The sequence below is a fragment of the Sceloporus occidentalis genome, unplaced genomic scaffold, assembly GCF_023333645.1.
Source record: "Sceloporus occidentalis isolate IW3139 unplaced genomic scaffold, rSceOcc1.0.p SCAF_1, whole genome shotgun sequence".
NCBI classification, from domain to species: Eukaryota; Metazoa; Chordata; class Lepidosauria; order Squamata; family Phrynosomatidae; genus Sceloporus; species Sceloporus occidentalis.
Genome location: NW_028316981.1, coordinates 253,487,723 through 253,506,245, shown reverse-complemented (window position 1 = coordinate 253,506,245; position 18,523 = coordinate 253,487,723).

Below are 18,523 nucleotides of genomic sequence, written 5' to 3'. Positions count from 1 at the left end.
TCTTCCATTTCCCTAATACCCTAAGGTATAACATTTATTTAACACAGCTATGTGGTCATCCAGAAACATAAATTCCATGCAGTCTCTTAAAGTACTGCGTTTTTAGAACAAATGAGTATCCATATGTAGCACCTGCAATTGCAAACAATGAAACAGAGAAAACATTCATTCATTCATTCATTCATTCATTCATTCATTCATTCAAATGTTTATGTCCCATATAGGAGATTACAGAGTGGCTTATAAATAGCAAACAATGAAACAGAGAATTTTTTGTTCAACATAAACTTGATAAAGTTGAATTTGAAAGTTAGTTTTTGCCATATTATCCTTAAACAGAATTTGTAATGTTGATAATTCTGCTTTTCCTCACCATGGCAGCCATGAGGACAGCCATGGTGGCACAGGAATGAATGGCTCAGTATCTTCCATAAAGTGCTGGAATAACAGGTAAGCTTTTAAAATACAGTTTAAAAGTGTTATACTCCAGTTCTGGGGCAGAATGTGCCAGATGTCATCTGGAGTGCTTGTACCAGAACCAGGATTTAGGCCTTGCATTTTCCAACAAGGATGATGCCAAAATGGCAGAGGGGGGAGGACAGATTTTTTGAGTCATGAAAAGGCCCAAGACTGGATTCTCTTCTTTCCTTGAAAATAGTGCATATGATTGATTTTAGCCATTCATTTAAAAATATTTTTTACTCTTCAAGGAACTATAAGGCTACTTTTAGTTTTTACTGCAATAAAAACTGAAATGACTGGAAGGTGAACGTATTTGTCACAGTCAGAAATTTTAAAAAATCCTTAAAATATATACTATCTAGCTTGTGTGATTTAATTGCATAGGTGTGTAATTGAAGTTGTATTTAAAAGCTAATCTACAAAAGACTTCATTTATGTGGACAATTCACCTTAGGCTATACATTTTTTTTTTTTAAAAATCACTTTTCCTATAGTTGGCAAACTATAAGAAAAACCTGGGAAAATCATATAGGTATCATCAGTTACAATTATTTAAGTTAATTAATGTTTCTAAAATAGATATCTAATTTGCCATTAACCTATTTGACACTTTAATCTGAAGGTAAATGAAGCTTTTACCTTGAATAAAAGAAGAAAAACGACATGCCAAATCTGTTTTCACAATATCTATTCTCAGCCTGTTATAATGTTATCCAAACTGAAGAAATAGGATCTTTGGGCAAAAAATATTAATCTTTTTGTCTTCTAATGCTCTCATTTTCCCTGCCTCTTATGTCAAAGGAAGACATTAAATAAGAGAGAAAGTAAGCAGCTTCTTATTACTTCAGACTTCCAAAATTTTCCCCAAAGGTTAAGGGATATCTGGCAACAGTTTCGGGGAAGATTTTTGCCTCCAATTTCAGATTCCTTCTTAAAATAGATGGTATTGAACTAGACAAATCAGTTCTCTAGTATTCTAAGGTAGATTCCTATAGTAGTAGTAGTAATGCTAAATATTAAAAAGAAAAAGAAAAGGTATTACTCTGTCTCCATGGCTTCTCAACTGATCATATCTGAGAGCATATACACACAACCATCAATCCCATTCATTCTGCTTTCATCACACAGTAATAGAACACAAACACAGCTACCTCTTTCCTGTCTCATACACATCCCTGCAGCAACCTTTATGTTCTGAGTTATACATATGTAAGTGTAATGATATAAAAGCCCTGGTGGCGCAGTGGTTAAATGCCTGTACTGCAGCTACTCACTCAAAACCATAAGGTTGCGAGTTCAAGACCAGCAAAAGGGCTCAAGCTTGACTCACGTTTGCATCCTTCTGAGGTCGCTAAAATGAGTACCCAGGTTGTTGGGAGCAAATTAGCTTACAGTTGTAAACCGCTTAGACACTGCTTAGGTGGAATGAAGCAGTATATAAATGAAGCTTGTTTGTTTTGTTTGTTTGTTTGATTAATCATAGCTAAATGTCTGAATCCACTACTGAAAATTCTCGTACCAACTCAATCTATGGTCAGTTCATATATGCAAAATAAATAAATAATTCAATGCCTATGTGATTTTAAAAAGTCTTAATGATTTTAACATTTTTTAAAAAAAGACGCACAACTGAAAGGGTAAGGCTATAAAACAATTCAAAAGCACCTTGATGGTGTTATTCTCTGTGAAGTGTCCTTTTCAATGATTTATGCCAGAAAGAGAATAAATATCTTAAGTGAAAAAAGAATAATATTTCTGCAATCATTAAAACTGAGCAATCAAAGATATTTATTATCATCTTGGCATGGGATGAAAAAAATTTAACAGGGATTTTATTGCATGCCTCTGTGCCCAGGCAGGAGGCATCCCGTACCTTATCCGGACTTCTCCCGCACCTTGCAAAAAAAGATCCCACAGCAGGGAGGATTCCGGATTGGGTACAGGATGCCATGATCAGGTATGGGATGCCTCCTGCCTAGGCGTGAAGGTGTGTTTCAAAATTTTCATTCTGTGCCTAACTCAGGAGGGAAGAATGGAAAAGCGCAGTGCGATATACTCCTTGGTTTGCTTATTTGGAACTTAAAGACAGTTTTAATCAAGACAAGAGAAATGCAGCCATAGAGGTTAGAGAAAATGAGCTGTATTTAGAGTTGTGTAAAGAGGATGACCACATAATTTTAAGAAGTGTATAAATGCATTCTGAAACTAGAGACAGAAGATGAGCCTGTGAAAGTGTACATGATACAGTGGGCCCAAAATTTTGGGCATATTTCCCTTATGGATGTATAGGAAAAAATGTGCCCATAAGATCCAAAACATACTGCAGAAATAATCCAGTTTGAGACTGCTTTAACTGTCCTGGCTCAATTTTAGGGAATTCTGGGAATTGTCATTTTGTGAGATATTTACCTTCTCTGTCAGAAAGCTCTGGTGTCACAATAAACTACAGTCCCCAGGATTTCCTAGCACTAAGCTAGGGCAGTTAAAAGGATCTCAAAGTAAATTATCTCTAGAATATGTTTTGGACATTTGGTACAGAATCTAAAGAAAATAACTGCTTGCTATTCAGCAAATAGTTTATTATAAAGTGTTATATATGCGGGGGAAATAAAGAGACCACAAAAAAAATTAAGCAAGCATTAAGTTCTGTCCAGCAGAGAGACTGAGAAATACGGTATATTATTGCAATGTACATCTAAAGCAGAAATGGGCAAACATACTTTGGGGTCCATTGGCTGCATGAGGTCCTTGATACCTCAAAGCCTGTTCCATAATGCCCCTAGGAGACCCAAGTACTCTAGACACTTCCAAAAAAAATTCAAAAACTTGCTTGCCAACATTCAGGCAATTATATTTCCTCAGTTTGCTAAATTCACCCCAAAACTGGCTGCAAATGTGGAGTTTAACAAACAAACAAACCCCCAAAACTAGAAAAGTGCTGATGGTCAAAATTTCGATTGTCAATGTTTGGCAGAATGGCAGCCATAAAAATGAATGTTTTGCTTAGATTTTTGTTCTTGTAATCACCAACAAAATACGTTTTGAGAAATGGAGAAAATAATTGGCCAAGTTTATCTGGACAGGTAAAACTCAAGGATAAAGTGGGAAAGTATGATAGATATCAAAGACAGGGGAGGCCTGGGAGTACCTGATCTAAAACAATATTATTATGCGTGTGGAATGGTATGGTTGGAGGATTGGATAATCTTGGATCATCTTGGAAAATGAAATAATAACGAGACTGGAAGGTCACAACATAAGGTATGGAAGGCACACATATTTGTTATATGGGAAACTGAAAGAACAAATGAGTAACCACTATATTAGACAAGGGCTGCTGAAGTATGGTTAAAGTGCAAAAAGAAGTTCTGTAATAAAATCCCACTCTGGGCCTCTCCTCGGGAGGCTCATTTGGCAGATTTAAGAACCTAGAAGAACAATGGATAACTTACGAACAATTAGTGGAGGAAGATAATAAATCAATTTTCAGAATAAAAACAAGGGAAAGACTAGAAAAGGAGGGTATAAAATAGAATGGTTGAAAAAGGAAAGAAAAAGATTACAAAATTTTATATCATTAAAAAGAGAATTAGAACAAGAAAATATAAAGGAAACAATGATTAAATAGCGTCAACTTTTTCAGCATAATATTGGCCCTGAACAGATGGGCACCCAAGTACGTACTCCGTACGTACTAGGGCTGCCTGGGGGCATCTCTTTTAGACACCCACAACCCTAGTACGTATGGAGTACGTACGCCATTTTGATGTAACGGACGTCTAGCATCCGCACGTTGCAGAACCCAGGTGACATCACGAGTACGCCAATGGCACACTGCGGCGTCACTTGCATGCCGCAAAAAGAAGCCACTTTTTGCGGCTTCTTTTTCCGCTGCCGGGAAGCCTACCTGTTTGGCGGCTGAGGCTTCCTGCCAGTGGAAATGGAGGCTGCAGCAGACCACCCTTTTGGGGCAGTCTGTATCCTGCCATTGAGTTAGAGGAATGGGGAAAAATTGACATAGAACCTAAAAGAGAATTACTACAAAATGTTTTACATGTGGCATTTGACTCATTTGAAAATTTCAAAAATATACCCACAGGCAAATAAGATTTGTTGAAAATTCAAAGAAACAGAAGGATCATATTATCACATGTGGTGGACCTGCAAGAAAGTGAAACAATACTGGAATAAAATTCATAAAGCCATAATGGAAATATTGGGTAAAAAAAGTCTGAAAAACCGGGCGTTATACTTACTGAACATGACATATATGTTGGAGAAAAATTTGGAAAAAAATATTCAAAAGTAGTATTATACATGGTAACAACTGCAACATTGCTATATGCACAAAAATAGAAATTACGCCAAGCCCCATCAGGAGAGGAATGGCTAACAAAATTATTGGATATGAGAGATGTTGACAGATTGTAAAAAGAGAGAAAGAAATTAAAGGAAGACCACAAATCTAATGAAGAAGAAGATTGGGATTTAGTAATTAAATATTGGAAAAGGGAAAAACAAGAAGAACAGCTTAGTGATCAAGTAATGATGAAAGAAAAGATAAGAAAAGATGATAAGAAAGGGAAAAAAGAGATAGAATTAATTTAAAAGAATAAAAAAGAAAAAGAAAAAAGAATACTAGACAGAAGAATAAAAAGTGAGTTACAAATAAGAAAATCCAAAGAGTATAAACATTTGGGTGTACAGAAATAAAACTACTACACTAACAACTTTACAAAGATCAAAAAAGCAGAAATACAGTTTATATTCTTGTTGATATACTGCAGTTTTCTTTTTTCTTTCTTAAAAATAATATATACATATAGATTGGAATATTATAAAAAAGGAACTATGTATGATTTATGTAAGAAATGTAATGTTTGTATGGATGTGTGCATGTATATTCTAGTAGTTATTTGTAGTTATGTAAATTTTTAGTTGTTGTACATTTTGTATGTGTGTGTTAAAATAACGATAAAATTTATTTAAATAAAAAAACTGGAAAAGTGCTGAAAGTGAGTCAAAATGGCAGGGAAAACATGACATCACTTCTAGCTCAGCAAAACATGACTGTTAAGCCTTCTGGTGGAGCATGAGGGATGTGGCATCTGGCCCTTCTATAACTACCCTTCCCTGATCTCGAGAAAAACCACACTGAATGAAAACCAGGCAGTCACTACTTCTTCAGCCACTGGCTGAGCTCATTATTACTGGAATGGAAGCTACAGTTATCCCTATGATCTGCAGGAACAATGGAGGGTTAACTGATTGTCTATAATTAATAATAATAATAATAATAATAATAATAATAATATGTTTTATTTATAGACCGCTATTCCGCAATGATCATAATTGCCTGCTAACACAGCCTTGATATGAAGATTGTCACATAGCTTTAAAGTCCTTTCCTTACATGGAACATTGAGTGGAATCTGTGTGGTGGGAAGGAGGTTAAAACTGTACTGGATCAGTGTTCCTGCAGATGATGTGATTGAAAGGGGACACAGGGATTGTAATGACCATCGGACGATTGTATTGCAAAAACAAGGATACAGCTAAATATTAAGAAGTCAAAATAAAGGTTATAGATATTTACACATTTAAAATGTGCAAAGAAGATGTTGAAATAGTGAAAAGATTCCCTACCTTGTCTCAATCATTAATGAAAATGGGGTCTGGGATCAAGAAATCAAAAGAAAACTGATTTGGAAGGGTAGGCATGAAAAACCTAGATAAGATCTTCAGGGTGTAAATATGTATCATTAAATACTAAAGTCAGAAGAATCCAGGCCATAGTATTTCTGATTTCTATGTATGGTTGCAAAAACTGGATAGTGAATAAAGTTGTCAGAAAGAAATGTAGTACTGAAAGGGAGTTGTATAGCTACCAAAGAGTGCTAAAAAGACAAATTAATGGAACGTAGAGCAAATGAAACCTGAACTCTCAGTTAGATAGACAATCAACTAAAAAATTAAAAGAAAACCAAGGGAAACTCCCACAAACGGTATTTAATAATAATAATAATAATAATAATAATAATAATGAATTTTATTTTTACCCCGCCTTTCCAAAATATGATCAAGGCGGCTTACAAAATTTAAAAACATTACAAACAGGATAAAAATTCAATATAAAAAGTTAAGAACACTACTGCAAAAAACAAAAACAGGAACAGGAAATCAATAAAATACACATGTCAAGGGCAAAGAGAAGGAGAGAATAATTGACATCGATCCGAGGTCAAAAGGGAAAAAAGAGGGCAGGGAAATAAACAAACAATCTAACTAAGGTGGGAAGGCCAGCCGAAATAGATACATTTTCAAGTTTTTCTTGAAAGTAACTAGTGAGGCGGCGGAGCGAAGCTCTACAGGGAGCTTGTTCCAGAATGAAGGGGCAGCGATGGCGAAAGCCCTCTGTGAAGTCCGTACAAGGTTAGACCTAGGGACCTCCAACAATTTAGTCCCAGAAGTTCTGAGTGTGCGGGGCGGATTATATGCGGAGAGGCGGTCCTCCAAGTACCCTGGGCCCAAGCTATTTAGGGCTTTATAGGTCAAAACCAACACCTTGTATTGAGCTCGGAAGCGGATAGGCAGCCAGTGAAGGTCTTTTAAAATAGGTGTTATATGGTCCGACCTGGAGCTACCAGCGACCAATCTAGCTGCCATGTTCTGCACCAATTGCAGCTTCCAGGTTTGGTACAAGGGTTGCCCCATGTAGAGCCATTGCAGAAATCCAATCGAGAGGTTACCAAAGCATGTACGACAGATTCAAGGTCCTTACAGTCCAGGTAGGGACGCAGCTGGCGTATCAGCCGAAGCTGATAACAAGCACTCCTGACCGTCGCATCCACCTGAGAAGTCAGCTGGAGCGACGAATCAAGGAGCACTCCCAAGCTGCGCACCGAGTCCTTCAGGGGGAGCGTGACCCCATTCAGGACCGGGTGACAGATCTCACCACCCGAAGCCGGGGAACCTATCACCAGTACTTCCGTTTTCCCTGGATTCACACTGAGTTTGTTCTCCCTCATCCAGCCCATTACCGACGCCAAGCAGGCATCTAGAGGAGAGATGCCATCCTTAGTTACTGCATCAGTCGGAGACATAGAGAAAATTATCTGGGTGTCATCAGCGTACTGATAACACCGCGCCCCATGTCTCCGGATGATCTCTCCCAGCGGCTTCATGTAAATGTTAAATAGCATAGGGGACAAAATCGCTCCCTGAGGGACACCAGATGTCAGGGCCCTGCTATCGGAGCGACAGTCCCCCGGCTCCACCATCTGGGATCTGCCCGAGAGGTAGGAACGGAACCACTGTAGAGCAGTGCCCCCAATTCCCAACTCCCTCAGGCGTCCCAGAAGGATACCATGATCGATGGTATCGAAGGCCGCTGAGATGTCCAAGAGCACTAACAGGGACATGCTCCCCCTGTCCATGCCCAGACGGAGGTCATCAACTAAGGCGACCATGGCAGTCTCAACTCCATAGCCCGCCCGGAAGCCGGTTTGAAATGGGTCCAGAAAATCGGTGTCATCCAAGATCGATTGAAGCTGGAAAGCGACTGCTCTCTCGATCACCTTCCCCAAAAAAGGCAGCAGCGAGATGGGCCGATAGTTATTATGAATCAGGGGGTCTAAGGAGGGCTTCTTTAGCAGGGGTTTGACCACGGCTAATTTTAATTTAGATGGAAACTGACCCTCACTTAGAGATGTGTTAATTATGCGATGCAACATAAGTCGCACCACATCTCCCCCCTGAGCTGTCAGCCATGAGGGACAGGGATCAAGGGAGCAAGTCATCCTCCTAACACTTCGAAGGATCTTGTCCACTTCCTCAGTACAAACAAACTCAAAGTGATTCAGTATAACAGGAGCCACGGACGCTTCGGACACCTCTCCTGCAGGATCTGCACAAATACTGGCGTCAAGATCAGCCCTTATCCGAGAGATTTTATCCGCAAAGAAGTTGTTAAAATCGTCGCAGCAGGCTTTAGATGGTTCCAAGATAGGGCTCAGGGAGGGAGGGAGCTGAGTTAGCTCCCTCACAACCCTGAACAGCTCTGCTGGACGCGACTCTGCGGACGCAATACGTGCAGCATAGAACGAATTCTTCGCTGCACCTATTGCCACTCCGTAAGCTTTCAAATGAGAGCGAAGGAGTGTCCTGTCAGATACGCGCTGATGTCTTTGCCAGTTATGCTCTAGTCGTTGCACAGCCCGCTTCCTTCCCCTGAGATCTTCCGTATACCAGGGTTGTTTATTGGAAGCAGGCCGGAAAGGACGCTTGGGAGCGATACTGTGTATAGCCCTGGAAAAGTTAGTATCCCAGATGTCGGTCAGGGCATCAACAGAATCGCCGTCAGTGCCAGTCGTATACCCCTCTAGGGCTTCTTGGAACCTTTTGGGTTCCATCAGCCTTCGAGGGTGGACCATCCTAATTGGTCCGCCACCCCCGGGGGGGCTTAAGGTAGAAGCCTTGATTCGAGCCTCAACCAAGAAATGATCCGTCCATGACAAGGGAGAGACATTAGAAATCTCTACCCACGGAGCCTCCATGTCCGTACTGAAGATCACATCAAGGGTATTACCTGCACAATGTGTAGGCCCTGAGACCAATTGAGACAGGCCCATGGCTGTCATGGTAGTCATGAACTCCCGAGATGCACCTGTTAGAACATCACTGGCCTCGAAAGGGATGTTGAGGTCCCCCAGGACAAGAAGCCTAGGGGACTCCAACACCAGTTCCGAGACCAGCTGTGTGAGCTCGGCCAGGGAGTCTGTTAGCGCACAGGGTGGCAGGTAGACCAACAGAATCCCCAGACTGTCTTTGGCCCTCAGGGACAGGTAAATACACTCTATGTAATCTGTTTTCCGGACAGGGGTCCTGGTTAAGGAAAGGGTGTTTTTATGGACCAAGGCGACACCGCCCCCCGCCCACCTAACCTGATCTGGTCCTTAACTGAGAACCCGGCTGGGAGGGCCTGGGCCCACACTGCATCAATCTCAGGCCCAAGCCAGGTCTCAGTAATGCACGCCAGGTCACAGTTGTTATCCTGAATAAGATCATATATGATGTGGGTCTTGTGTTTTATGGACCTGGCGTTGCACAGGAGCAGAGACAGGGTTTGTGGTACGACTGGGCTGACCCTCAGGCCTTTTTGGTTAGGAAAGTGGAAGGAAGGGGAGATAGGTATCACACATCTATCTCGCCTTCCATTTTGACAGAATTCGACTTTCCTACCGCCATACCTCCCCCTGCCCCACACCACCTCAATCGGGGCTCCCATTTCACAAGCATCCACCGCCATAGCTGGCCTCCCACATCCCATATCCACCCCCAAACCCAATAATAACCAGAAAACCCCACAAGAAAAAAGAATCTGAGAAGGTATCATACCCTAAAAAATATCAAACTTATCCAATTACCCCAAATACAAAACCACTACTCAAGCCAAATAACAAATTTGGCGAGTTGATGGAACCTGTTCCTCCTATAGAAGGAACGCCAGTACTTCGCCCATAAAAAAAAAAAAAGGCGGGCGAGTGCGTTGCCGCGCACAGCTGGTCCTGGGCTGGCGTCCTCGGTTGGGGGGCCGGCGGGCCGGCTTTTGAAGAGGGAGCCGCTCCCACCGGCTCACTCCTCCCCTCCCTCAAACGCCGCCAAGTGGCAAGAGTCTCTTGGGCACGTGAGCACGCACAGCTGGTCCTGGGCTGGCGTCCTCGATTGGGGGGCCGGCGGGCCGGCTTTTGAAGAGGGAGCCGCTCCCACCGGCTCACTCCTCCCCTCCCTCAAACGCCGCCGAGTGGCAAGAGTCTCTTGGGCGCGTGAGCGCGCACAGCTGGTCCTGGGCTGGCGTCCTTGGTTGGGGGGCCGGCGGGCCGGCTTTTGAAGAGGGAGCCGCTCCCACCGGCTCACTCCTCCCCTCTCTCAAACGCCGCTGAGTGGCAAGAGTCTCTTGGGCGCGTGAGCGCGCACAGCTGGTCCTGGGCTGGCGTCCTCGGTTGGGGGGCCGGCGGGCCGGCTTTTGAAGAGGGAGCCGCTCCCACCGGCTCACTCCTCCCCTCCCTCAAACGCCGCCGAGTGGCAAGAGTCTCTTGGGCGCGTGAGCACGCACAGCTGGTCCTGGGCTGGCGTCCTCGGTTGGGGGGGGCCGGCGGGCCGGCTTTTGAAGAGGGAGCCACTCCCACCGGCTCACTCCTCCCCTCCCTCAAACGCCACCGAGTGGCAAGAGTCTCTTGGGCGCGTGAGCGCGCACAGCTGGTCCTGGGCTGGCGTCCTTGGTTGGGGGGCCGGCGGGCCGGCTTTTGAAGAGGGAGCCGCTCCCACCGGCTCACTCCTCCCCTCTCTCAAACGCCGCCGAGTGGCAAGAGTCTCTTGGGTGCATGAGCACGCACAGCTGGTCCTGGGCTGGCGTCCTCGGTTGGGGGGCCAGCGGGCCGGCTTTTGAAGAGGGAGCCTCTCCCACCGGCTCACTCCTCCCCTCCCTCAAACGCCGCCGAGTGGCAAGAGTCTCTTGGGCGCGTGAGCGCGCACAGCTGGTCCTGGGCTGGCGTCCTCATTTGGGGGGCCGGTGGGCCGGCTTTTGAAGAGGGAGCCGCTCCCACCAGCTCACTCCTCCCCTCCCTCAAACGCCGCCGTTTAAAATGATGGCTATTGTATCCTTGGCAGACCCCTGGAGACAGAGCTCTGGAAGTTCCAGGGAATATACTTTCCCCCCCAGAACCTCATCAATCTGTCTCTAGAACTGATATGTTTATAATTTCAAAAGATATTTGCAAGAAAATAAAAACTCTTGAGATTTTATGAAAAAAGATATCAGACCACAATCTTATAACCCTATTGTGGAAAGGATAAAAGAAATTAAAAGTGGTAAATCTCCCAGCTCAGATGGTTTTTCTACAATTTATTATAAAACTCTGGAGGAAGACATTCAACGATATCTTGAAAGAAGGAACACCTGAAACATGGAAAAAAGCAAATATTATACTAATACCAAAAGACAAAGATTTAAGAAATCCTCAAAACTTCAGATCTATATCTCTCTTAAATTTACATTATATAAGTTTTGCAAGCAGACTAGCTAAAAGACTGAGAAAAATACTTCAAGATAGAATAGGTGAAGTTCAATGTGGCTTCCTACCGGAGAGGAAAAACAAAACAAAATGTAAGAACAATTATAGATCCAATTGAGTACTATGATAAAAAAAAAACCTGGGGAAAAAATGGCAATGGCATTCTTAGATATAGAGAAAGCATTTGATAGTTTGAATTGGCAATTTGTGATCAAAATTATGAAAGAGATTAATCTTGCTGAAAAGTTCATAGATAAATTCAATATAAAAAAAGGAAAATGCACAATTAATAATTAATGGTGAGAAAACAAAGACCTGTGAAATTACTAAAGAAACTAGAGAGGGGTGTCCATTGCCCCCTGCTGTTTATTCTATGTTCAGAAATATTGAATAATAAAATTAGACCAGACAACCAAATTAAAGGAGCATGTATTAAGGGATCTATATATAAATTACAAGCCAATACAAACAATTTAGTATTTTTTTCTGGAAGACCTTGATGAGAGCATTAATAAACTTTTTATATATATTACACAAATTTGGACAATACTCAGGGCTTAAAGTAAATAACTTTCAGTCTGCACTGATGACGTTGCATATGACAAAGACAGAAGAAAAAAATACTTAAGGAGAAATCTGGCTTCCAGCTACAAGAGAAAATTAAATAGGAATATATTTAACTAAGAAAAAGTCAGAATTATTTGATAACAATTACAAAAAGAACTTAAATGATTTTTAAGAAGACATAGAAAGATGGTCCAATTTGAATTTATCATTGATGGGCAAGATATCAACAGTTAAGATGTTGTCCTCTTTTCCAAAATTTGCTCATTATAATAACAGACCATTTTTTTCTCAATGGAATAAGGACATCTCTAAATTTATATGGGCCGAGGGTATGGTGGAAAGTCATCCAAGACTCGAAGGACAAAGGAGGATTTGGAATTCCAAATTTTAAGCTCTATAATCATCCATGCTGTATAGCCTGGTTGAAGGACTGGATATTATTAAAAGACAGAAAACTTTTAAACCTATAAGGTTTTAACACTGTATATGGATGGCATGCACACCTCTGGTACAACAAATTAGAGACAAAGATTTTAATGATCACACTTTAAGAAAATCATTGTTGAGGATTTGGCAGAAATATAGAAAGAAGTTTTATATAAAGATTCCAGACTGGACTTCCCACATGAAGCATTTATGAGAAGAGAAAATAGAAAACGGTTGGGTGAATTATCAAATCTTACTTCAATGGACTGCAAAAGAACCCAAACTAAGAGAGAGAGAGAAATTAATAGAAGAAGGCATTAATTGCCAATGGTTTCCATACAGACAACTTAGTGAAATGACAAAGATGAATATTAAACTAGAAGGCATAACAAACAAAAATAATGAGCTTGATGAAATAATTTTTGATAATAAAAAGGTATAATCTCTAAGATTTATAATTTACTTTTGAAATTGAAAATGGAACAAGAAACAATCAAATGATATATGATAATATGGGCCCAGAATATTGGTCATCCTATTCAGTTAGAGAGCTGGGGAAAAAGCTTAGGGTCAAGACTTAAAATTTACACTAAACATGGATGTTAATGAAAATTTCTACAAAATCGCTCACAGGTGGTATATGACACCTGTTACATTGGGGAAAATATACAAAAGTGGTGACTCCAAATGTTGGAAATGTGGCATAAGCAAAGGAACCTTCTTCTATATATAGTGGATGTGCCCTTGAGCTAAAGAATACTGGTTAGAGATACATAAAATAATACAAGAGTCGTTTCAGATACAAATTAAACTTGAATCAAAATTATTCTTGCTTAATATGGTAGAAGGGAAATAACTAAGGAAACATTTGAAAAGTGTATTATACCTACTATCAGTTGCAAGAATGGTAATCGCAAAAGCCTGGAAAGCAGAAATAATCCCTATAATAAATGTGTGGCTTCTGAAAGTAATAGACACAATGGAAATGGACAAACTAATCTGTCTAATAAGGGATAAGTCAATAAAAAAGTGGGATGAAGTTTGGAAACCATTAATAAGTTTTGGTCAGAAGAGATGGTCAGATAACACATGAAGTGAAAGAAAAGCATAAATACATATACAAAAATGGTTGTCTGTAAATAATTATAATACAATTTTACAATATATAGTGTTACAATTTGAAGTTATACTAAAGAATATTATTTAAAATCCTAAATCGACATGACAGTAAGGAGATGGAATTATGCTTTGGTGGATACAATGCTCTTTATTATTATTGACTGCTTTTTAACTTGAATATATTTACTGGTCTTTGTGAGCATGAATAAGAATGAAGTATATCATACAGTAACTAAACAATAGTTAAAATAGAAATAAGAGAACGTGGTATGGATAGGATTTTTTTTTACTCAGACGGAAGAATTAAGTAATAGGATAGCAGTTTAAGAAGCTACCAAGGAGGTTATACAAATAGTTGGAGATTTTGGGCGGGAGGGTAAAGGAGATGGGGAACGAAATTTTTAAAACATTACTTACATATACAATAAGAACTGATGTACTGTTGTCCTTTTTTATATATAATATGAACTACACACACACACACACACATACACACATACAAAACAAAAAACAAAAAACTGAACTCTACCTAGAAGATGACTGAAGCTATCGTAATTCATTGGAAATTATAATAATGTTTGGTAAACTGGGAGACAGTTGAAAAAGATGGACATTGTATTACAGGTGGATTGATTCAATCAAGGAAACCACAACCTTGAATTTTCAAGAGAAGAGTAGGGCAGTTGATAACTGGGTCTCTTGGAGATCTCTCATCCATAAACTGAAGGTGACAGTAAATAACAACAATCTGATATTTTAAAAATCTGTTTTTAAAAATCATAGAAAGTTATAGAGCAGTCAGAGAATTCAACCTTCAACAGTAGTGCTTAAAGGGACTCAAGGGGCATCCACATGATGCACACCCGACTACACTCCCAGGCCAGCGTGATGCTGCGCACTGCACCACACAGTGCATGGCATAACTGCACTCCTCTGGCACTGTGTCTACATGATGCAGCACCAAAGAAGCGTGGAAAAGCTGCATGCCAACACCTATGGTGCCCATTCCACAGCGCAGAAATGAGACAGAGAGAGGTGGCTTTAGGCTGTCCCTTAGGGGTGGTCTGTGCATCCCCTCATTTAACCTTCCAAATGTCTATCTTTAGAACAGGAATAGAAAGAATATTTTTTAAAAATTGGGAAAAGATTGAAAATTCTTTTTGACTCTTCAGAAAATGTGGTGAAAAATAATGAAAGTCTTCATGGTTTGAAACTTATTCAACGCAAAATTCACATGTGGTTGTTTAGTGCAGGAAGCATCATTTTCTGCTCAGGAAAACATATTTCTGCAGAGATTTCCCCCCTGCAATACACACACACACACACACACACACACACATACACAGAAAATGTTCCCTGTGCAGAAAATGCCATCTTCAGCAGAAAGGTGCTATGTGTGAATTTTGTGTAGGATAAGTCCTAAATTGCTAGCGTTTAAAGATTTTTCACAGCAGAGATAAAATTGCTAAGACTACTTGTTTCTAAATTCAAAAGGAAAATTAGTTAGGAATTACATCCCTACTTTGGACCTATCCTTCATTAGACAGGCCTATAGTTTAACAGCATCGCCAGTGTACATGTTAGGAGGTGGGGGTGGATAGAGTTTTGATATGACACTCTTGTATCCATGGCTGCAGTGCCTGCAGTATGACTGTATCATGCCCTATATTTTCACAAAATGGAAAGGGAGAATATCCTTAACAACACTTTTGAATAGATTAAGATTAAAATAGACACTCAGAGTATAAAAGTTCACATCAAGGTGTGGGAGCAGTTTACTTGGCATTAGAATGGTGTCTGTATCTGGACCTCTGCTTTTTTAACCACATAGTTAAATATTATTGGAAAAGTGCAGATTTTGCCATCTCTATATATTTATTTGGTTTTCCAAATGCATGCTGTTGTTCAATCAGCATGACTTGAAAACCAGTCAAAAGACTTTTGGTTTAATTTAGTGTGAAGCGAGTTCCAAGCATGAAGTGTTTTCAGTTGCAGCTGCAGTTGCAGTTAGTTTTCAGCTCCAATCAAGAAGCATGAACATTTAAAAACTACTTTAAAGTGTAGATAATTTAATCAAATAAATATTATAGTAGCAGCAAGTCAGGCTGAGAAAAAAGACCAAGACTTTTCTGGAATAAATAAAATTTGAGAGTTTTAAAGCCTAGAAAACTGGCACATTTTCTAGTGACCTCATTGGTTCTAATTAATCCTCTCTGCAGCGTTTCAACTTAGATGCATATTGGAAGGCTGAGACAATCTTTAAGTTTGTGTAAAGCTAAACATTGCTGGCTTGACTGCATTCAGTCTAGCAATTTGCTAATTAGCTATTCATCCATTCATTCTTTGCTTCCTTCATTCATTGCTGGTAACTCAATGGGGAAACGTATTCACATGTTATAGCTGCAACACTGATACATCAGCTACAAATGATTTTACACATTGTAGGAGATGGATACCTAGAAACAAGTGACGTTGGGCAATTAGAAGAGCAAATTCCACGCAAATACGGTATTTCAGAAAAATTCAAAAGACTAACCACTTTGATTAATTTTTAATAGCAATGCAGAGCTCTGTATTTACTGCCTGATGGAATGCCTGAAATGCATTGTCTGTCTTCAAAAGCCGTCTAGGGTTCTGAATAGGACAGTATAAACCTGATTTCAACAGACTGAAAACAAGATGTGACAAGCAGTTTGACACTGCCTCTCAACTAATTTCCGTTATTTGTAAAGAGGCACATCTGAATGGAAATAGCTCAACAGAATGGGTCAGTATGGTTGAGGCCATGTCAGTTCACACATAAAAACCTAGTATGGGGAAAATAAGCAGCCATTGATTTCTAGAGAAAGCCACAGAGACTGTGGAAAGGTGCCAGAACAGGGCACCAGCTGCTCTCTACTGGAAGTCTTTTGTGGGTGACTGAGGAAAGAGAGAGCTGGTGGATCTGAAAAGGGGAACAAGACAGCAAGTAGGATAGAAGAGATATTCCTGACTGCCTCAGTGATGCTTTACATTTCTTTCTCAAGAAAATGTTGAAGGATAACTCTCCACCTATGCACACATACGCCTTTAAAAAATCCAACTGGGACTACCCTCCCCCCTCACATACACACTTACACATCTGCCCTCTTTACTTTTATTTATACAAAGAATCAAGAACAGTTCCAATGGGAATTTCACATGCTCTTTAACATTCCTTGAATTCAATCACATGTTCTCCCCTTCTGATCTAATAAATATATTGTTAAAAATGGGACAAAGACTCAGTGTGGTTGCAGATCATTTGCATAACTGCATTATGACAACAATTTTAAAAATATAGTAAATGCAAAGTGGATTGCTTGGAGTTTTATGCCAGCAATAAGAAAATCCTGCTCCGATTCTTCTTAAGCACCTCAGCCATGATTTCATGCTATGAATGAGAGGGGGGAAATTTTAAAAGTTTTAGCAGTGAGTAATAATTCTTTTGTTTCAGAACTAAGCACCCCAGGCAGTGAAGCTTGTAACTTTATAAAATATGCAAAACACAGCACAATATGATAATGTATCTGCAAGTTTTAGATAGCCTCCAAAGTATTAAATATATGCTACTACTGTATCAGCAAACAGAGAAAAGCATTGTTTGCTTGTCTTACATTGCTTTGAGCGGAACGTATCTCTACCTTATTGGGAAAATTACCCCTATCTTGCATGGATGGTATAACTATATACAAGGACTGGAATCTTGTTACGAATGAGTACCTTGGAGTTCTACATTCCTAATGGTGTGCCCAGCATAGCCCCTTATTTAAGTTCCCCAGCCCTCACTTACTGGGAAGTCGCTGTTGCGATTGAGAAGGATACATTCCTTGTTGCTCAGGAAGCAGCTGACTGATGTACTCCTATCCCATATGAGCAATCTCTAGCATGATGGGGAAATCACTTGGGCATTGCACTTCTCTCTATTACAACAGAGATCACCTTGGGGGGTGGCGGGTGGGAATATCAGTCAGCTGCTTCCTGAGCAACAGAATGGACTCCTGTGGACCATATTGGCTGCCTCCCAATAACGGGAGACTGGGCTGGAGGTTGGGCTGGAATTCACTGTGTAGCTCCATAAATACAGAAGGTACACATTCAAAACTTCCCAGTAAGATTCTGCCCATGTTAATTAATCTGCTACACTATCTGACTGCTGCTGTTGCTATCTATATTTATGCCTCATTTGAGTTCAGAGTGGTTGAAAATCAACACAAGGTCACAAGAAGCTGCCACATTCCAAGTCAGACAACTCTGACAGGCAGCAGCACCTTAAGGTGTGTTATAAACGGGCCTTTAATACGTCCCCGTCACATGCTAGGGGTTGGCCGAGGACCTAGCATCCATACCAGCCTCACCCCTAGCACGTGATGGGGGCGTAAAGATGGCGGCGCCCTATACACATGGGCGCCGCCATCTTTACGTGCTGGACGCGTTGCATCCGCATGTGTCGCCCTGGAAATGACGCCGCAAATGCTCCCCTTGCGCTTTGTGGCGCCTCTTCCGGGGCCTGAGAAGGAGCGCGATTTCTGCGCTCCTTCTCGGCAGCGTCTGGGAGCCGTGCCGTTTAAAGGCTGCGGCTCCCGAATGGGGCAAGCGGCGGCAGCGGCAGCAGACCGCTGCAATCCAGTGGTCTGTAACGCGCCTAAGATTTCAGGAAGGACTGTTATCACACTCTACTCAACCAGCCCTGATATTCCCTGACAATAACCCATTTGGGTACTAAACTTGCTGAATCCTGCTTAACGTCTGAAATCAGATTAAATGGGAATGTGGAGGGCAGGATGATAGTGAACACAGACTACACATGAGATTAAATATTTGCTGATTGTGTTTTACCTCTGGCCTTGTAACCAAGC